Raw genomic sequence first — 19,030 nt, forward strand, 5'->3', positions numbered from 1 at the left:
GTATACTGGGATTGTCCGATTATTCTATAGCTATTTGCAGTAGAATTTCCTGATTTAAAAAGTCCGGTTATGCTGGCGAATAAGTCGCGTTTGGCCACCTAGGTGACACTTGGATCGCAAGCCGGCTCTTGTAATCAGAGATCAGATCCTCGAGTCCTGTCTCTAACCAGGTATATGTTTTATCCTTAGCATTACAATGTTTTAAATATGCAGGCAACAAGTAGGAGATATTATACATTACATGTACCATTACTTAAGCTAACATCGTGTAATACAGTTTTGTTCACATTTACTTTGAGTCCCCCAGAAGGAGCAGAATATACCTTAGCACACTGAGTAGGCTTATGGTATCCGCACGTGAAACACAGTCCATGAACAGTTCTGGGGGCTGGTGTAGTCGGTCAGGCTGATCTTGCATTGTCCAACACAGTATGTCCTCTCTCTCCGGCTTGTCCATATGAATGCCTTGGATCTGTTTTGCTCTCTGCAGGGGAGGTTAAGTTAAAGAATAGCCCTGTATATCACATGCTAGTGGTGTTATGGGTTTCTGAGTGGGTGTACCGGTACATTGCGGGATCTAGGTCCCGAGTGTTGTAACACTTTCTTGGAGCTAGACCATTGTTTCTCTGTATGTGTATGGCATATAATTTTCTGTGGATAAAGTCTGGGATGTTCTTGAGTTTATACCAGGCTGTGAGATTGTGAAACACTGATGGAAGATGTATGTGTCCGGTTATGTCACAATAGGGAAGATGAGTGGATGCTGTCTTAAATCCGTGTGGCACAATTTGGTTCCGGAGCTACTTCGGGGGGCCATATAACTGTCTCCTTTAATGGTGTCTCATGAGATGTGTATGGCCCCGTAACACTAGATTTACCAAGCTTTTATTTTCTGGTGAAAGTCCCGAGGTGTTTTTCACCCCTGCTGAGATTTTCGCAGGTCTTTCGTTGCGCAAACACACCCATTACCTGTGAGGCCTGGCACATTTGCATTTCGTTACTCAGACTAGCTCAAATCCAAGGCAGCCCAAACCTCTGTGTGTGACATGGAAACCTTCACAAAAGCCTACCATATCTATACAAAATATCCCACACACTGACTGACCTGCAAATATGAAAGACGCACATTCACAAAATATATGGAAACACAAGTCTGTCTTATTTATAAAAAAATGAGTGAAAATATGATGAAAAGTTGCTAATAGAATGAAATGAATAAAATGAAAACATGCTAACACTTCAGTCTCCAATGTGTTTGTACACAAATGTCATTAGCTGAGTGAAGTCATTATCCATGGTTTTTGACATGCTCAGACACATACAGAATAAAATTATGTAATTTCATTTTCATTGGCCATTACGAATTATAACACCAAAAGTGAATTTTGTTTTTGTGTGATCTCTCCAGCTTTGCATGTTTGGCTGTTCATGTAGAAATAGCAAAAATTGTAAAAAAATATAAAAAAAAATGTCCCTGCCGGCCCCTGGAGGATGGGCTCCCCCTTTGAGTCGGGTCCCTCCCAAGGTTTCTTCCTTCTAGGGAGTTTTTCCTTGCCACTGTCGCCTATGGCTTACTCACTGGGGGCTTTGGGTGGGGGTGCTGTAAAGCGCTTTGGGACAATGTAATGTTGTGATAATGCGCTATACAAAAATAAATTTGTTGTTGTTGTTTGTTGTTGTTATCCGTCCCTCAGTTCCAGGTTCATCATCTTTCTGCCTTTTGTCTCAGTGGTTACTCTCCCACAGAGTCTGTCTGTCTGTTTCAAAGTCTGTGTTTGCAGCGTTTGCAGACCCAGTGACCATCATCCCTGCATTCGGCAATGGAGTTCCTTGGCTAGAAGAATCAGAAACAATCTTCTTTTTCCTTTCCACCTTGTACACGCCTTGTACCCACTAAACATTGGACGTCGGATAGGCGTGCAGATCATGTCTATATTAGGTCCGTCAGTCCATGACCAATTCTGGACATCTATACAACGTCCAAACTAGGTCCACAATTTGAACGTCCATCCATGACCCAACTTGCACTTCAATTTGACATTCAACATTTGAATGTAATTTTTTTGACGTTATTTGGACGACTATGACAGGTGCAGGAAATATAGTTTTATTTACAAATATCAGCATTGTTGTTATCAACATAATAAATGTGAATACAGATGATTATTTCGAAACAAACATGATTTATTATGCCAATGCGTACGTATTTTATGTGCATTTGCCCTGATATGACAATAAATTATATCGTGCATTGTTTTTTATGTTCGTTCTGAAAACCATGTGAAAACTGAGTAGTGCAGAGCAGCTGTAACAGTTTTATCCACGTCCCTCGCGGACACTTTTGTGCACGTGCAGAACGCGGTATTTCAAAATCTGGCAGCAGCTTGATGCCCGGTCGAACAAATTAACATCCAGCTTGCTAAACCAGGTTAATGCTAAATTATGTTTTTTACTTTTCATGATACTTTAGCTCTGTACTGTTCTGTTGTATACACTGTCGCACCGGCGGGGCTCATGTCCCAGCATGCCCCGCGTGCAGTTGTAAATAGCCATTGTTGTGTTGTTGCTGTTATTGTTAATTAATAGGTAATTCCTTATTGTTGCGCATGTGTTTACATGTGTCTTGTGTGTACCCGGTCTGATCCTCGTGTGTAATTAGCTTACATAAATGTCCCACCGTGGATGCGTCTTACAGTTCGTTGTCTGACAACTTTGTGTTTCTTACATATAATTATGTTTGGTGCTCTTTGGGTGCCTGATGTAATCCTTGTACGGATTATTAATTGACGGGATGTTCCCCGACAGAGTAGCCTCTGTGTTTCTCTGCTCGCGATACCTCCATCTGCCCGTCGCAGCAATACGTTATTTAAATTTAAGTTTTAATTGAAAGCATGGTGAAATTGTTCATTTATATATAAATTTAGTCGAGACACGACATACACAATGTCTAAAATTAGTCTGCTTTTGGTATTATAAGACGTCCACAACGACCACGTTTGGACTATAAATAGCCTATACATGGAGGTCCCACGGCCGTCAATACTAGACGTTCATTAGACGTCAAAAAAAGACGTCGCCTGGCGTTACAAAACAACCCCTTCAGTGGACCAAAATTGGACGTCCAAAAACGACATATTAACCCTCAATGGTTCCTTGGGGTGCGTTCTGCACCCCCTGCCCATTTCTATGGCTACTACCATGTTGTTATTAAAATTACAGCAGTTATCCTCTAGGACATTGTAAGTGCACCAGTTTTACATACGGTCATGCAGAAAATGATAGAAAAAGTGTTGACGTCAATTATCGCTGGCATACTTTCTTCGGGGGTGCAAAATGCACCCCAAAAAAAACTTAATTTATGACAGATGTCTGTGGAGATTCTCAGTTATCCAGGTCATGCTTATCCTAAAAAAGGGTTATGCAATAGCAACTGGACTTTGTTTTTCATAGAAGAAGTGTTGCACTCCATCCAGAGTGCTTTCTCAATTCTGACTGACTGGTTGGCATAGCAGGTTGATGAACCCTGTAGAATCCTCAAGTCGTTAGCACTAGATGGTCACCTGTGGGTTGTTGTTGTTCCCCCTGGCTTTCATGTGTTTCACTGATACCACCTGAGGCTGAGCGTGAACGACTGTGGAAGCGTCTGGGCAAAGTTGAAAGAACTGCATTGTAGGTAGGTGATAGACGTCTTAGGCCACCTCCTCTGTTCAACGACGGTCGTTCATTTGAAGCAGTTGTCCTCCCGGTCCACCTACAATGCAGTTCTTTCAACTTTGCCAAGACGCTTCCAAAGTCGTTCACGCTCGGCCTCAGGTGGTATCACTGAAACACATGAAAGCCAGGAGGAACAACAAAAACCCACAGGTGACCATCTAGTGCTAACAACTTGAGGATTCCACAGGGTTCATCAACCTGCTATGCCAGTCAGTCAGAATTGAGAAAGCACTCTGGATGGAGTGCAAAACGTCTTCTATGAAAAATAAAGTCCAGTTGCTATTACATAACCCTTTTTAGGGTTAATTTATGACATTGATATGATCGACAAATTCAGTTAATTAGTGATAATTGCTACTATAATTTTTTATGTTATTATATTCTAGAACATTTTCGGATATTAAAAAAAGTCAGCCATTTTGTTTTGTTTACATTTCAACTGTTAGAAAAGATATAACACCATGGCTAGGTATTCCACAGCTGAAGCTCTTCGACACATTCTGCAAGAGGATACAGTCGGAATGTGCATTATATGACCAGTCCCCTCTGCTGCCCCCCCCCCACTGCCGCAACCCCTTTAACTGCACTATCTCACTGCGTAAGCTGTGCAAGCATCATTCAGTTAACTAATAAATGTTTCTTAACTTTAGTTAATTGAATTTTAGCTTGGTACCATTTAATTATATATGCCAATGGATAGGGGTGCAACTTGAACCCCAAGGACCTGGAACGTAACTTTCTGACAAGGACCCATTGAGGGTTAAAGATGTCATTCCGACGTCACTATGCGCAGTGGGTACAGAATGTAGGCATTCACCGCCGGCAAGTCCAGCATGTTGTAAAATACAGCTACTGGCCACCTGTGTGTTGCTGCTCGTACTGAATACATGCGCCATTTTAAACAGTGACATGGAGAATTCCTCTCTCTGCAGTGTCCTTTGCTGATGGAGGAAGTTCATGGCAAACTTTATTCACCGTGCCCAGTAAAGTGAAGCAGTCTGTGTGACAGTAACAGTGAGGTGAAGAAATTGTCCGTCGTGACATATCTCCCGTCGTCCAGAAATGGCTCCATCAGACTCATGACCACGTTCTCTGCCAGCCTGTCCCCCTTCTAACGACTGGGGTCCTTTCCCAAGTAAGGGGACACGTTGCAGACGTATTTGGTCTCCAAATCCATGGCCATCCAGAACTTGATCCAAAATTTGTCCGGCTTGGATGCGATATACTGCATGGACAATGAACCTTGGTCGGGAACAACTGTTCGTCTATGGTCATGTGTTCTCCTGGAGTGAAACTCAGCACAGTTCTTAGTGAAGCGTGTCCAAATGTCAGAGATCACAGCAAATCTGTCTTTATTAGTCCCACAAGTGGAAATTTGCATCGTCACGGCAGAAAAGTGGACAGTGCAAGAAATTAAAACTTAAATTAAAGTAAAAAATGATAGAATAAAAACTGTACCAACAGTACAGTATAAAAAGTGCACTATACAAACAATCTGGAAACATAAATATGAATGTGTCACGTTCCGCTCCGTCCGCTCCCGATGTGTGCCACGCCCACCTCGTTACCTCGTGTGATTCCCTGATTGTTTCTTACCTGTGATTCGTTACCCTTAGCCCGTGTCTTGTATTTAGTCCGTGTCTAAGTCAGTAGTCCCCAGTTCCGTCATTGTAGTGTTTGGATGTTCGTTCCTGTCTGCCTTCCCGCTCCTAATAAAACCCCGTTTGTCCGTATTGACGGCTCCGATCGCCTGCTTTCCGGCTCGCCCGGTCCCGATCCTGACAGAATGACGGAACTCCAAAGCAACACAACGCGGGAGACCGAGCACCACCGGCTCGGTCTCCTGCAAGACTTTGTGTACTTTGTGTAATGCCTTTGACACTTGGCAGACGAGAGGACCTAGGCTATCAACTGATCACCATCTGGTGATGATTTGGATCAGCTGGTGAGGGAAAATGCCAGACAGACCTGGGCTGCAGCTTTGGAAGTTGCGGAAGCAAAAACTCGAGTCTGAGAGGAGTTTGGTGAGGCCATGGAAAATGATTTTTGGTTAGGGTTAGAAGATACTCTGGCAAAGTGTAAGGTGATGTAGAAGGGGGCAGCAGGGCTTTGACGATGCTGATTACAGCAGGGAGAGAGTTTTGTTGATCTCAACTGGGGAAAGAGTCAGATGATGGAAGGAATGTTTTGAGGACCTAATGAATCCCATGACATGCCTTCCTTGGAAGAAGTAAAGTTGGAGGACTCAGAGGAGGACATCAATAGGGCTGAGGTCACCGAGGGAGTCAAAAAAGTCTTCAGTGGCAAGGCTCTGCGGTGGGTGAAATTTGTCCTGAGTTCCTAAAGGCTCTGGATGTTTTTGCGCTGTCTTGACTGACATGTCTTTTCAACATTGTGTGGAGGACGGGAACAGTGCCTCTGGATTGGCAGACTGGGGTGCTGGTCACAATCTTTAAGAAGGAGACTGAGCTGTATGTTCCAATTTCCACACTCCTCAGTCTCTAACATATGAATATGTTTTTTAGGCTCAGTCCCAGTCCTCAGTCAAAGTGTAGAATTTTGAATATAATACGGATTTATTATATTTCATATATATATATATATATATTTTTCATATATATATATATATATATATATATATATATATATATATATATATACACACACTCACCTAAAGGATTATTAGGAACACCATACTAATACGGTGTTTGACCCCCTTTCGCCTTCAGAACTGCCTTAATTCTACGTGGCATTGATTCAACAAGGTGCTGAAAGCATTCTTTAGAAATGTTGGCCCATATTGATAGGATAGCATCTTGCAGTTGATGGAGATTTGTGGGATGCACATCCAGGGCATGAAGCTCCCGTTCCACCACATCCCAAAGATGCTCTATTGGGTTGAGATCTGGTGACTGTGGGGGCCATTTTAGTACAGTGAACTCATTGTCATGTTCAAGAAACCAATTTGAAATGATTTGAGCTTTGTGACATGGTGCATTATCCTGCTGGAAGTAGCCATCAGAGGACGGGTACATGGTGATCATAAAGGGATGGACATGGTCAGAAACAATGCTCAGGTAGGCCGTGGCATTTAAACGATGCCCAATTGGCACTAAGGGGCCTAAAGTGTGCCAAGAAAACATCCCCCACACCATTACACCACCACCACCAGCCTGCACAGTGGTAACAAGGCATGATGGATTCTCATTCTGTTTACGCCAAATTCTGACTCTACCATTTGAATGTCTCAACAGAAATCGAGACTCATCAGACCAGGCAACATTTTTCCAGTCTTCAACTGTCCAATTTTGGTGAGCTTGTGCAAATTGTAGCCTCTTTTTCCTATTTGTAGTGGAGATGAGTGGTACCCGGTGGGGTCTTCTGCTGTTGTAGCCCATCCGCCTCAAGGTTGTGCGTGTTGTGGCTTCACAAATGCTTTGCTGCATACCTCGGTTGTAACGAGTGGTTATTTCAGCCAAAGTCGCTCTTCTATCAGCTTGAATCAGTCGGCCCATTCTCCTCTGACCTCTAGCATCAACAAGGCATTTTCGCCCACAGGACTGCCGCATACTGGATGTTTTTCCCTTTGCACACCATTCTTTGTAAACCCTAGAAATGGTTGTGCGTGAAAATCCCAGTAACTGAGCAGATTGTGAAATACTAAGGTAAGGTAGCCTGGGCTAAATGTAAGTTGATGAAAATAAGGTCTATTTAGCTCAGACTACCTTAAATCTGGCAAGTTATCCGGCTAAGCAAGTAATCCTGCTTTGTGAAACAGACCGCAGGAGATTGTCTTGACCAGGACCACACCCCTAAATGCATTGAAGCAACTGCCATGTGATTGGTTGATTAGATAATTGCATTAATGAGAAATTGAACAGGTGTTCCTAATAATCCTTTAGGTGAGTGTATATCCAAATGCTGAATGATCTGGTGAAGTTTGTCTCCAGTGGCTACCTATACTTATGCACCACTAGTGACGGTACAGCATATCAGAACACTAAGTGAGAACCCAAAGTGACTTGTGGCCAGATTTTCTGGAGAGCAAACTTAAAACTCGTGTCTTACGCTTGTGTCCCCAGCCTGAAATATGAAAACACTTCATTTGTTTTTCGTCACAGTTAAGTTCAAATACATGCTTGATTTATGCAGTCTTCAGAAAGCACCTGGATCACCTTAAATGAAGCATTAAAATGTAAATAATATAGAGATACAGAAATCTTGTCAACTTCTGGAAGGAACATTAATGAAGTAACAACTAAGCTTGGATATCACACTCTGGATGATACCTCAGAGATCACTCCCTGGGAACACCTCAGAGATCTTTCTCTGAACAATACCATGAACAGCACTTGGGCTGCTCTTATGAGAGCTAAAAGCAGAGATTAATATTACTCTGCTTATCTGCTATTGCGCTAAGACTCAATGGTTGTTTCAAATGGAAAGCAGAAAATCATGTCATCAGCATTTTCTTAAAACACCTTAGAGGCAGGTGACCTCAAGACACACAAAATATTACACATCCCCTTGTAGACTTGAAAAGTGCAAGACTGGGTCAACATACAAATGTGGCAACACAAAGAACAAATCCTATGTTCAGAAGCCAAAAGCATGCAGGCCTTCTCTGCATTGGTACATTTATAAAAGAATTTGAGCTTTTTTTTTTAGTCTGAAGTGTGCATCAAAGTGAAAATAAAGAAATCAAATGAGCTAGAGGCTACATTTTCCTTCAGTCTGAGAGCTGGAGGTGCCATGAAATGAAACAAGCATGGGCACTGACACCCTCAGTACATTTTTTACATAAAGAACCCTCTGGGATGTTATTTACAGATGAGGCTGTCATGCTCTGTTAATGGGTCATTTAAAAGCTATTATTACACTAATTATACACCGAGAAGGCTCTCTTCTTATTACTACCATTTCTGCGAGCAACAGTCACAAAAGAAGTGTCCGAACAGTTTCTTTGGAGATGGATGAGGGTTTCCATGGAAGCGACAGGACGTGTTGGGGCCACAGGGATGCAGCAGCAGCAGAGCTACCCATCCAAGCGTGTCTAGAGACTTCGACAAGTACAGTGTGAAAGTAGGAGGCCAGGGGGTGGGGGGCAGTCATTTGGCCACATGCCGGCGCAGGCTGGGGTTCTGCTCTGCTGGTTGCAGCTCCGCGTCGAGGAGAATGTGAGGCTGCAGCCCGGAACCTTGCGGCGCTGCATCTGGTGCAGATGTACCGTCTTGAAGCGAGTGCCCTTGCAGCTGTATGGTTTGTGGCACAGCATGCACGGGACAGCACTCGGGTCGACCCCCTGGCCCGGCAGCTCTGGGAACCCCTCCCTGGCACCACCCCTCACCCAGTCTGCCCTGTTTGAGCCACCCTCCCCTTCGCTGGCCCCCTCCACCTCTTGCTGGTAGTCCGAGCTTCATCCTGCTCCAGCTGGAGAATGCTCCTCAGTGCCAGCCCAGGGCTCACCTCATCTCGGCTGGGAGATGCTTGGCTGCTGCCCCCACTGTGGTTGCTGTTGTTGTAAAGGTGGGAATGTGGATGGTGGCATCCCTGGGTGCTAGTCATTCCATTCAGGACCCTGACCCCTTCCTCATCCTCCTCCTCCTCCTCCTCTTTGTCGTCGAACACATCAGCCACGCTGATGACCTCCTTCTCAATTTTCACTGGCATGCTGGATTTGCGGGGCTTCTTCTTGGGTGTGGGGTCAACAAAATGTTCCTGGATGCCAGTACCAGGCAGCTTGTGGCTGACAAGCCCTGCCTCGGCCACTAGAGGATTGTGGGAACCAGAGGCCGAGGCCTGCTGCTCCATGAGAGACATGTTGTTAGAGGCTGGAGGGAGTATGGAGCTGGTGGGCAGGGAGACCGGTGAACTGACAAGATCCCCAGGGGACAACAGCGCACAATAAAATGGGGGTATCGGTTGTACTGGCTGGACTGATTTCAAGGATGGGAAGATCAGAGAACTTTGCAGGGGAGACTGCAGCATGGGCTCGAGCGGTGGGGTAGTGAAGCCAAGAGGTGGCCGTCCCGGGCTGGTCAGAGTCAAACTGCTTTTGGTGCTGGAGATGACAGATGTGCCAGAGCCAACGCTGGAGCGGATGAGGTCCTTGTCACGGTTGTTCCTCAGCATGGGCATGTGTAGTCGGGGGTTAGGGTTGGCGCTGTGCCAGTTGAGGCTGCGCAGGGAGCTGAACACCATGTTGCAGCCCTCGATAGTGCAGCGGTGCTTGATCTTCAGGTGCACAGCATTGTAGTGGATTCTCTGGGTGCCCTTGTCATAGAAGGTCTTGCCGCATGCGTTGCAGCACACTCGGCCCTTGCGTGAGATAGAACCCATGCGCCGCATGCGATGCATCTTGGAGGACGAGGTAACGATGCTCTTGGCTTGCTCACTCTTAACAAATGCATGTTGCTCACTCAGTCCAGCCAGCTGCTGCTGCTGCATTGGTGCTTGCTGCTGTTGAGGCTGCTGGGAGGTGGGGGTCGGGGAGATGGTTGTTACGCTAGCAGGCTCAGGCTTAGGCTCAATCGCCACGGTGACACCGGTGCCCCCCAGGCTTGGGCTTTGCCCATAGCGGAACGGTGAGAGAGACACCTCCGACTCACTGCTCTCGTTGGGGTCACTCAGGTTTGGCAGACTGGACTCCCGTGGCCTGTGACCTGGCTGCTCCAGCATGAGCCCATTTGGGGGCAGACCCAGCATGGGGGCAGACACTGGGTTGATGTACTGGAAAGGAAGCAGGAAGGCCAGGCTGTTGGGGATGTTCTCAAAGTGGTGTATAGTGGAGAGACTGCTGTTCTCGAGGTGCGTCAGCAGGCTGGGGCTACGAGAGCAGTTGTTGCTCTCGATGAAAGTCCTGATGTCAGAGTCAGTCTTTGATGAGGGCACTGCGATAGCCTGGCCTTCTTTCTCCTAGATGGACAGATCTCCTCCTCCCGGGACATGATAGTCCAGTGGTCCAGAACCTTGCCTGCAGCATCCTGAAGGCCATATCAAGGGGAACAAAGGACACCACAAGAAGTCATTGATTCTGCATAATTGGCACAGCTGATTAAAGGTAAATAGCTGCCTGCCTGCAATGTCCAGGCCTCCTGGAGCAAAGACCTCGTAGATCTTAACAGAGCGACACCGCACACACCCTCCTTCTCCTAGCTTCCCTTTTAGTCTTCTTCTCCTGTGTCACCATGCAGGAAGTCATTACATTCATGGATAGAGAACAGGAACGTTTTCAATCTTGTCAACCGTAAAAACAACCTAGGGCTTTGGGGCACTGCTATTAGTCAGTCCCTGTGATATACCTCAAAGTCTATTGTTTCTCAGCTGATCCATAGAAATGCCTCACAGAAATACAAATACAATGACTCCCACAACAGAGGAGGAAGACTGACCTCTAACCGGTGTGTTATGGTTTTGCAATGGTCCTGTTACACTTCTGTGATAGTTACCTACCTGCATTATGCTACCCTAGCTGAATCTCACCCCCGTATTGGTCCACACTCAAGCCCCAGCCACCTGTGGAAGCATTTCTCAGGTTGCAGAAGCTTTAAGTAATGCCTGGTAATTGCAATACTTACATTCGGCCAGGAGATGGCAGCAAGAAAATAGAACAATAATTTCCCCACGGTTATTATAATTCACAAGGTTAATTTATTGTGTATGTGTGTGTATGTGTGCGTTTTACTGCACTTTGGGGACAATTTTATCAAATGTGATCTATGCAAACCCACACACACAGTGCCCAGTTACAGCATGCACACACACACAGCGCCCAGTTAGAGCACACACACACACAGAGCCCCCGGCTAGAGCTCACACACACACAGACACAGTGCCCTGTTACTGCACACACACATTTTATGCTGCCGTCTGGTGGCCAAAATTGAGTACTACCATTTAAAAACATTAAAAATGATCATTTCTGGTAATTGCAATACTTACATTCGTCCAGGAGATGGCAGCAAGAAAATAGAAAAATAAATTTTCCCACGGTTATTATGATAATTCACAAGGTACATTTATTGGGTATGTGTGTGTGTGTATGTGTGTGTTTTACTGCACTTTGGGAACAATTTTATCAAATGTGATCTATGCAAACCCACACACACACACACACAGTGCCCAGTTACAGCGCACACACACACACACAACGCCCACTTAGAGCACACACACACACACAGAGCCCCCGGTCAGAGCTCACACACATTCACACAGTGCCCTGTTACAGCACACACACACACACACACACACACAAACACACACACACAGCCCCCGGCTAGAGCTCACACACACAGACACACACACATTTTATGTTGCCGTCTGGTGGCCAAAATTGAGTACTACCATTTAAAAACATTAAAAATGATCATTTCTGGTAATTGCAATACTTACATTCGGCCAGGAGATGGCAGCAAGAAAATATCCGTCTATCCAGCTCCCGATCTCGCCTACCCTCACTCGTGAACAAGACCCCGAGATACTTAAACTCCTCCACTTGAGGCAGTACGTCTTCCCCAACCCGAAGAGGGCAAACCACCCGTTTCCGGCTGAGAACCATGGTCTCGGACTTGGAGGTGCTAATCCTCATCCCTGCCGCTTCGCACTCTGCTGCGAACCGCCCCAGTGCCTGCTGGAGATCCCCAGCAGATGACGCCAGCAGGACGACGTCGTCTGCAAAAAGCAGCGAGGCAATCCTGAGGTCACCAAACTGGACACCCTCGACGCCTTGGCTGCGCCTTGAAATCCTGTCCATGAATATGATAAACAGGACCGATGACAAAGGGCAGCCCTGGCGGAGCCCAACACGCACCTGGAACACGTCCGACTTATTGCCGGCAATGCGGACCAAGCTTCTGCTCCGTTCGTACAGGGACCGGATCGCCCACAACAGTGGACCCCGGACCCCATACTCTCGAAGCACCCCCCACAGAGCACCTCGTGGAACCCGGTCGTAAGCCTTTTCCAAATCCACAAAACACATGTAGACTGGATAGGCAAACTCCCAGGCCCCCTCCAGTACCCTTGCAAGGGTATAAAGCTGGTCCAGCGCTCCACGACCAGGACGAAAACCGCATTGTTCCTCCTGAATCCGAGATTCGACTATCGATCTCACCCTCCTCTCCAGTACCCCGGAATAGACTTTCCCAGGGAGGCTGAGAAGTGTGATCCCCCTGTAGTTGGAACACACCCTCCGGTCCCCTTTCTTAAATAAGGGGACCACCACCCCGGTCTGCCAATCCAGCAGCACTGTGCCTGACCTCCACGCACTGTTGAGAAGGCGTGTCAGCCACGACAGCCCCACAACATCTAGAGCCTTCAGGTACTCCGGGCGGATCTCGTCCACCCCTGGGGCCCGGCCACCACGGAGTTGTTTAACCACCCCGGCCACCTCAGCCTCAGTGATGGGCAAGCCCCCCCAAGCACCCTCGGGCTCTGTGCCCTCAGATGTCTCAAAGGCAGTATGCGTAGATGTATCTGAGGCAGGGTTGAGGAGGTCCTCAAAGTATTCCTTCCACCTCCGGATGATGTCCCCAGGTGAGGTCAACAGCCCCCCCCCCCCCCACTATAAATAGTAGGAACCAGGAGCTGCTTCCCTCTCCTGATACTCCGTATGGTTTGCCAGAACCTTTTTGAGGCCGACCGAAAGTCACTTTCCATGGCCTCACCGAACTCCTCCCACGCCCGGGTTTTTGCTTCTGCGACCGCCCGAGCCGCGTTCCGCCTGGCCCGCCGGTACCCGTCAGCTGCCTCCGGAGACCCCCGGGCTAATAATTCCCGGTAAGCCTCCTTCTTCAGCTTCACGGCCCCCCTCACCTCTGGTGTCCACCATCGGGTACGGGGGTTACCGCCACGACAGGCACCGACCACCCTGCAGCCACAGCTCCGTACGGCCGCTTCCACAATGGAGGTCTGGAACAGTGTCCATTCAGACTCAATGTCCCATACCTCCCCCGGCATGCAGTCGGAATTCTGCCGGAGGCACGAGTTAACCCCTTGGGACCGGCGATCCCGCCGGCGGGATCTGACAGAAATTTCGCAAAACCGTTTAAATAACTCCGCGAGTTTTTGTCATATACACATTTTAAAAATACTCTCAGAAACCTTGGACTTTTCAAATATATATAGGTAGAAACTAAATATATTTTTACAGCTTCGTGATACGAATTGAAAGAACAAGAGTGACTGACTTAAGCATCTGCGTCTCGAAGCGGCTCTGATCGCCCACCCACTTGCAAATCGCGCTATTCGCATGATAATAACATGATAATCCGACAGTTAGTATTGGGTAAAGAAATATGTGAATACGCCCATTGTGACCGAAATAAACAAGAGCACATGTCTGGGTAGTGTTTACACTGATCGGCTACAATATAGCACACGGATACGTCTCTGCCGCTGAAGCTTTGCGCCAGTGTTGCCACTTTCAGCAGCGAAGCTCATACCTGTGTTCATAGCTCAGTGGGCTAAGCCTGTGTGCCTGCAATCACGTGGTCGCCGATTCAAACGCAGCGTATTTAGAACGTGAATAGCGATCTTCCGTTGAGAGCGGTCCTACACGCTCCCGACGCAAGTAAAACAAAGAAAGATGACACGATTTGCTTTTTTGCCTATTTAACCTAATTTTAAAAATGTTAATACTTCTGACAATGGAAGTTTTGAAAAGAAGACAGATAACGGATTTAGTCAGTGTTTTTTTCATGATTCTACATAATGATTTCAGCGAGATATAAACTGAAATACACGAGAAAGATACGCGGTCGATGATGCCCTCGTCCCCAGAGCGTCAATAATAGTCACTGCATCATATTTATCGCTTTCTATATTTATATAGTCACAGTTTTTCATTTTTCATTCCATCTATCAATAAACTGTGAAAGGGATTTTATTGTTGCTACTTTTCTTGCGTTTCAAACTGCCTTTCCAAAGTGATGGGTGTGGGGTGCAGTGACATTCCAGACTGATGGGCCATTGACAGTATGCAAACTACTACAGGTGTGAGGACACCTATCTCATCAATATTCATTGTGAAGACCACTGACTTTGAGAAAAAGAGTGTCACTCCAAAGTTCTAACACTTTAGTAATCAAACTACATAAAATTTCAGAATGTCACTTTCACCTATGTGTAGCCAACCCCTGTGTCTATAAGCTTCAGAGCTCAAAAGTCTTACCTAGAAATGTCTATAATGTGATTTTTTACAATTTCTCAGCATGTCTGAAAATAGGTTTTTGAAAAGTATATGTTTAAAGTTGATTTTAACAAAAAATAGAATAATAACATTCTAAGAGGTCTCAGATTATTTGTGCTGAGTTTGTGCTGAATAAAAGCAAATGTATCACTTTGGGATAAATGTTTTTTAGATAGGTGAAATATTTTAAAATGTCAAGGCATGTCAGACTACCTCGAAAGTGGAAAAAAGGCCTCAGGCCCCAGGGGGTTAAAGCTCCAGCGAACAGGAGCCTCTGCCAGACGTTCCCAGCAGACCCTCACTATACGCTTGGGCCTACCAGGTCTGACCGGCTTCCTCCCCCGCCACCTGAGCCAACTCATCACCAGGTGGTGATCAGTTGACAGCTCTGCCCCTCTCTTTACCCGAGTGTCCAAGACGGAGGGCCGCAGATCAGTTGATACGATTATAAAATCGATCATCGACCTGTAGCCCCGGGCATGTTCGTACCATGTCCACTTATGGACACCCTTATGCTCGAACATGGTGTTCGTTATGGACAAACCATGCATTGCACAGAAGTCCAATAACAGAACACCACTCGGATTCAGATCAGGGAGGCCGTTCCTCCCAATCACCCCCTTCCAGGTCACACTGTCATTGCCCACGTGAGCGTTGAAGTCCCCCAGCAAAACGATGGAATCCCCCCGCGGCACGCCAAATAGCATACCGCTAAGGGAATCCAAGAAGGCCGGGTACTCCGAACTGACATTCGGCGCATAAGCGCAGATGACAGTCAGAGACCTATCCCCGACCCGAAGGCGCAAGGAAACAGCCCTCTCGTTCACCGGGGTAAACTCCGGTGTTAATGCACCGAGCTGTGAGGCCACCAATAGCCCCACCCCAGCCCGGCGTCGCTCACCCACCGCAACTCCAGAGTAAAAGAGCGTCCAGCCCCTCTCCAGGAGATTGGTTCCAGAACCCAAGCTATGCGTTGAGGTGAGCCTGACTATATCTAGTCGATACCTCTCAACCTCACGCACAAGCTCAGGCTCCTTCCCCACCAGAGAGGTGACATTCCATGTCCCGAAAGCCAGTTTTGTCAGCCGGGGATCGGACCGCCAGGGTCTCCCTTGGCCGCCACCCGATCCACAATGCACCGAACCCTTGACATTCCCCTTGTGGGTGGTGGGCCCACCTGGGGACAGTCCCGCGTGCCTCTTTCGGGCTGTGCCTGGCCGGGCCCCACGGGCCAAGGCCCGGCCACCAGGCGCTCGCCAACGGGCCCCTCCCCCAGGCCTGGCTCCAGGGTGGGGCCCCGGTGACCCTAGTCCGGGCGAGGGAAACGGGACTTTGTTATTGAACTTGTTCATGGGGTTCTTTTGGATTGCTCTTTGTCTGGCCCCTCCCCTGGGACCTTTTTGCCTTGGGAGACCATATCAGGGGCTATTGCCCCCGACAACCTAGCCCCCAGGTTCACGGAGGCACGCAAACCCCTCCACCATGATAAGGTGGCAATCCAAGGAGGAGAATTTTCCCACCGTTATTATGATAATTCACAAGGTACATTTATTGTGTATGTGTGTGTGTGTATGTGTGTGTTTTACTGCACTTTGGGGACAATTTTATCAAATGTGATCTATGCAAACCCACACACACACACAGTGCACAGTTACAGCGCACACACACATGGATAAACACAAACACAAAAAGTTCCCAGTCACAGTGCACACACACAGTGCCCAGTTACAACACAAACACACACACACAGCCCCCGGCTAGAGCTCACACACACACATACACACACGATGCCCAGTTTCAGCGGAAACATACACAGTTCCAAGTTACAGCGCGCGCGCACACACACACACACACACACACACAGCCCCCAGTTAGAGCTTACGTACACACAGTGCTCGGTCACTGCGCACAGACATACAGTGCCCAGTTACAACACATACACACAGAGTCATTGGTTACAGCGCACACATACATAGAGCACACACACACAGTGCCCAGTTACAGCGCGCGCGCACACACAGCGCCCACTTAGAGCAAATGCACAGAGACACCCCGATTAGAGCCCTCTCACACACACACACACAGACAGAGTGCCCTGTTACATCACGCCCACACACACACACAGTGCCCTGTTACAGCACGTGCACACACACACGCAGTGCCCTGTTACAGCACACGCACACACACACAGTGCCCTGTTTCAGCACACACAAACACACACACACAGTTACAACACACACACACACACAAAGTGCCCAGTTACAGCGCACACACACACACAAAGTGCCCAGTTACAGCGCACACACACAAAGTGCCCAGTTACAGCACACACACACACACTGTGCACTGTTACAGCCCACACACACAGACACAGAGCCCTGTTACAGCACACACATGCACGCACACACACACACAGTGCACTGTTACAGCCCACACACACACACAAAGTGCCCAGTTACAGCACACACACACACACACACACACTGTGCACTGTTACAGCCCACACACACAGACACAGTGCCCTGTTACAGCACACACACACACACAGTGCTGTTATAGCGCACACAAGCACACACACACACACACACAGTGCCCAGTTTCAGCGCAAACATACACAGTTCGCAGTTACGACACACACACACAGTGCCCTGTTACAGCGCGCCCACACACACACAGTGCCCAGTTACAGCACACACACACACACACAGCGCCCAGTTAGAGCACACACACACACACACACAGCGCCCAGTTAGAGCACACACACACACACACACACACAGAGCCCCCGGTCAGAGCTCACACACATTCACACAGTGCCCTGTTACAGCACACACAAACACACACAGCCCCCGGCTAGAGCTCACACACACAGTCACAGTGCCGTTACTGCACACACACATTTTATGTTGCCGTCTGGTGGCCAAAATTGAGTACTACCATTTAAAAACATTAAAAATGATCATTTCTGGTAATTGCAATACTAACATTCGGCCAGGAGATGGCAGCAAGAAAATAGAAAAATAATTTTCCCACGGTTATTATGATAATTCACAAGGTACATTTATTGTGTATGTGTGTGTGTGTGTGTGTGTGTGTGTGTATGTGTGTGTTTTACTGCACTTTGGGGACAATTTTATCAAATGTGATCCATGCAAACCCACACACACACACACACACACACAGTGCCCAGTTAAAGCGCGCGCACACACACAGCGCCCACTTAGAGCAAACGCACAGAGACACCCCGATTAGAGCTCTCACACACACTTTTGGCAGTCCATCGCGAACGAAGATGACAGGTCCTCAAACTATTGGGGGTTTGAATAGGGACTAAGGGAGGAATGGGGTGGTGAAGGGGATACTATAGTTTCTGTCTGTTGTGCCACTGTGTGTGGCTGTAAAGCCCGATCCTAGATCTGCATATCTTGCCGCAGGTTGGACATGTAAGAGCTGGATCAGGAAGTTCAGGTCGTGCTGTGACGGCACCGTGGTGTCGTCGCTGCCGTCGTTCTGCCCGCTTCTGAGTGCGGCGTTCTTCCAGGTGGTTGACCCCTTTGTTACACATAGTACGCCACAACTGTCGATCAGTCGCATAGGCCTCCAGAAGTTCAGGCTTGATGTTACATTTCTTCAAGGTCTCCCTAAGTTGATCTTTGTATCGTCGTTTTTGCCCACCTGGTCTTCTGGTTGCAGTTGGTAGCTGACCATAGAGCACCTGGCGAGGTAGCCGTTGTTCAGGGCTTCGGATGACATGACCTACCCATCTCAGTTGTCTCAAAGCTAGAATTGCTTCTATGCTGAAGGACTGAGTCTGTTGGAGAATGTCAGTGTGAGGAACACAGTCTTCCCAGCTGATGCCAAGGATACGTTGGAGGCATTTAATGTGGAAAGCCTCGAGTTGTCTTATATGTCTTTGGTAGACTGTCCAAGTTTCTGAGCCATATAGTAGTGTAGATAGGCATACTGCTTGGTAGACTGCTACTTTTGTTGATGTTCGTAGATGGTGGTTCTCAAAGACTCGGATGCAGAGTCTGCCAAAGGCAGAGGAGGCATGATTTATACGAGCCTGTATATCATCATCAGCTGAGCAGTTAGGTGTTAATATGCTGCCGAGGTAGCAAAAGTGCC

The 19,030-nt window shown here is 47.5% G+C and overlaps 1 pseudogene; it reads right to left on the reverse strand.

The window, feature by feature from the left end:
- Positions 1 to 8,822: 8,822 nt before the first annotated feature.
- Positions 8,823 to 18,655, reverse strand: LOC140591836 (zinc finger protein basonuclin-2-like; annotated as a pseudogene).
- Positions 18,656 to 19,030: the final 375 nt, after the last annotated feature.

This window comes from Paramormyrops kingsleyae, chromosome 6 (assembly GCF_048594095.1).
Source record: "Paramormyrops kingsleyae isolate MSU_618 chromosome 6, PKINGS_0.4, whole genome shotgun sequence".
NCBI classification, from domain to species: Eukaryota; Metazoa; Chordata; class Actinopteri; order Osteoglossiformes; family Mormyridae; genus Paramormyrops; species Paramormyrops kingsleyae.